At 35.7% G+C, this 3578-nt stretch overlaps 1 pseudogene; it reads right to left on the reverse strand.

Moving 5' to 3' along the window:
• Nucleotides 1-2413: 2413 nt before the first annotated feature.
• LOC129530200 (testis-specific XK-related protein, Y-linked-like) lies at nt 2414-2955 on the reverse strand (annotated as a pseudogene).
• Between the last annotated feature and the right edge of the window lie 623 nt (nt 2956-3578).

The following is a 3578-nucleotide window of genomic DNA, read 5'->3' on the forward strand; positions in this document are numbered from 1 at the left end:
GACATGTGCATGCCACCAAACCTGGCTAATTCTTATATTTTCAGTAGAGACGATGTTTCATCGTGTTGGCCAGGCTGGCCTCCAACTCCTGACCTCTAGTGATTCTCCTGCCATGGCTGCACAAAGTGCTGGGATTTCAGACATGAGCCACCATGCCTGCTCTTTTTTGTATTAAGCAATTTTGAAGTTGACATGTATTAATGTGGTCACCATTCTGTGCAATGGATCAGAACTTCTTCCTGTCTCACTAAAATTTGTTACCCTTTGACGAACATCTTGCCTTTCTCTATCCACCCCCATCACCACGTCCCAGTCCAATCTCTGACTACTTTTTGTGTGTTTGTTTAAAGAGTCAGGGCCTTGCTGCATTGCCCAGGCTGGAGTACAGTGGCTCACTGGGGCCTCAAAGTTCTGACCTCAAGTGATCCAATCATCTCTTACTCCCAAATTGCTGGAGTTACACGCATGAGCCACCACATCTGGCATATTCACTGTTTCAATGAGTTCAACCTTTTCAGATTTTACATATAATTGTGATCATTCTATACTTGTCTTTTTGTGCCTCTCTTATTACACTGAGCATAGTATCTTCCCATACCATTCATTTGGTCACAAATAAATAACAGAACTTCCTCCTTTGTTTAAGGATGCATAGTATATTTCATTGTGTATATGTGCAACACTTTATCTGTTGATCTGTTGATGAGCACTTGGGTTGTTACCACATCTTAGCTATTAGGAATAATGCTGAGATGATTATAGGACTGCAGATATCTCTTTGACGTGCTAATTGTATACCCTTTGAGTGCATATTCTGAAGTAGAGTAGCTGGATCGTGTATTAATTCTATTTTTAATTCAATTTTATTTTTGAAACCTCAGTTCTATGACCCCAAAACACAGGCTACAAAAGCACAACACAAAACAGGTGGATCACGTTACATCAAACTAAAATGTTTCTGCAAAGCAAAGGGAAAAGGGAAACAAATAGTAAAGTGAAGAGACACCCCAAACACTTGGAGAAAATATCTGCAAACCATATGTATGATAAAGGGCGAATAATGAATACATACAAGGAACACGAGTCATTTAACAACAGAAAACCCAGTTAAGTCTATTAAATATGGTCAAAGGACCTGAATTTACACTTCTCAAAAGAAGACGTACAACTGGCCAACAACTCTATATTTAATATTGATTGATTGATTGATTTGAGAGGTATTCTCACTCTGTCATCCATGCTTAAATGCAATGGTGTGATCTCAGCTCACTGAATCTTCCACCCACTGGTTTCCAGCAATTCTGCCTCATCCTCCCTAGTAGGTGTTTACAGATGTGCACTATGTCGCCCGGTTAATTTCTGAACAACTGCATATTTAAAGATGCTCAAAACCACCGATCATCAGGGAAATGCAAATTAAAACCAAAAATGAGCCCTCCTCTCACACATGTTGGAATAGCTATTATTATCAGGATGAAAGATGACAAGTGTTTTGAGAATGTAGAGCACAGAGAATCCTTGTGCACTGTTGGGAGGAATGTAAATTAGTATTTTTAATTGTTAACATGGTGATGTCTTTTTAATAAAACACGTTTGTGCTTTAAGATGCATTAATATGAGGTGCTTTCTGTTAGTCAAAGTTTAATCAGGAAGACTTTAGTTACCTTAAATTAATATAAATTGGAGCACGCTCATAAGACTTCTCTTTCAGATTCTCCTTAAGTACAGAATGAAACCTGTGGTAAGTGCTAATTCTGAAAAATAAAAAAAAGTTCACTGATAATGTATATGCTAGATTACAAACATTTGTTAAATTAAAGGCATAGGTTCTAAAAATGTACTAGGTGAAAAATTAGTTATGGTTATTTTTTGTGCTCAGTTTTTGGACCCAGATGGATTTTTTGTTTTGTTTTATAAGTTGTACAATTATATTTAAGAAAACAAAAATTACTAATGCATAGTCACAGGAGAAAAATCAATTTTATTAGAAACTACTTCCAATATTTTGCTGCTTATAATTTTTTATGAGTATCTTTATAAAGTCATATTCAGCCTCTCTACTCTTAGTTCTGTGAAAGTATGTATGTGTATTTTGTGGATATTGCATACTTTTTTATTGAAAATATCCAACCCTTCTCCATGAATAATAGTAATTCCTCAGCTGCTTATTTTTATTCTTTTAACTGAGTTTTCTCTACATGTTTACACAATATCACAATGCTTCTGGATGATTTTCAGTATGTTCTGGCAATACTTTGCCTGATGACCTTGAGTGCAAATACTGACAGAAGAGGAGCCTAAAATAATGGCTAATAGGTAGGTTATGATGAGCTACATGGCAATTAATGAGTCACAAGTCTTCAGTAAAATTTCCCTCCAAAGAACTTAAATACCAATATTATTATCACATTTTCTAAAAACTCAAAGCTGTAGTGTAGGATTCTATGGCCCACCTGTCTCTTGTCAATTATTTCCTCATTTGACAGCTGCAGTTTCACTGCTGACCAGCAGGAGAAGTTGACCGCATCATATGCTAGCATTGTTAAACTAAGCATCCGTACTGTACCCACCATGCTGGAATTATTTTCTGTGTTGCTGGGAGGATGAGCTCCACTTTTCCAAAACTCCAGCCATGGTGCCAACAATAATACAAAATACATGATTAATAGAAAGGGTAGGCTACTCAGTTTCACAGATGCAGGGAAAAAGTCCAGAGTCATTACACATGAGATTACCACCAAGGAACACCATACCACGACACAGATTAATTTTATCACCTGTAGCTTAATGGCAGCAAAGTCGTTGCTGGTGTGGATGGCCAGTATATTGCAGTGAATGGACCCATACACAGCTGATAAAAGGGAAAATGTCATCAGCAATGCTATTAGATAAACATGAAAATGTTATAGAATAAATCTCATTAGTAATGGCCACTTTCTCTTTTAAACTTGCCATGTTAAGATATATTCCTCCCAACCCTCCTTCTTCAGAAAATAATTTACTTAAAAAAGGAAAAAAAAAGATTTGTTAACTTTCCATTATCAGGGATTTAGTAAATATTTGCATGCAAAACATATATTACACATGGGAAAAACAAATAATAAGCTAATACATATATACCCACATTTATAAACATATATACACATTCCCCCCCCCCCAAAAAAAAACTGGAACAGCTGAAATGGGATAGAAATATTCATATCTGATGCTATAAGGTGTGACAGCACATAGAAAGAAGTCTCAATTAAGAAAAAATAAAATTACTTAAATTAGACCTTGAAAAGGTAGTTTCTTTTTACAGAAAGAGTGTAAAGTAGGAAATTACAGTGTAAAGTAGATAGTGAATGTAATATAAGCTGTGTTTTAGAATAAGGTGATAACAGGAAACAAGACATACGCTGTGGAGTTAAAGTAAATTCTGGAAGTGGAGCTGACAGATTTTGCTGAGTGATGCAATACAAGGTACCAGACTAGCAGAAAAAATTAAAAGTTTTAGAAATTAATTGGTATGCGTGTGCTTGTTTTTGTTCGTTTGTATTTATGTCATTATATCAGAAAGTTTTTCATAAGCGAATTAA

Source organism: Gorilla gorilla, chromosome Y, assembly GCF_029281585.2.
Source record: "Gorilla gorilla gorilla isolate KB3781 chromosome Y, NHGRI_mGorGor1-v2.1_pri, whole genome shotgun sequence".
Taxonomy (NCBI): domain Eukaryota; kingdom Metazoa; phylum Chordata; class Mammalia; order Primates; family Hominidae; genus Gorilla; species Gorilla gorilla.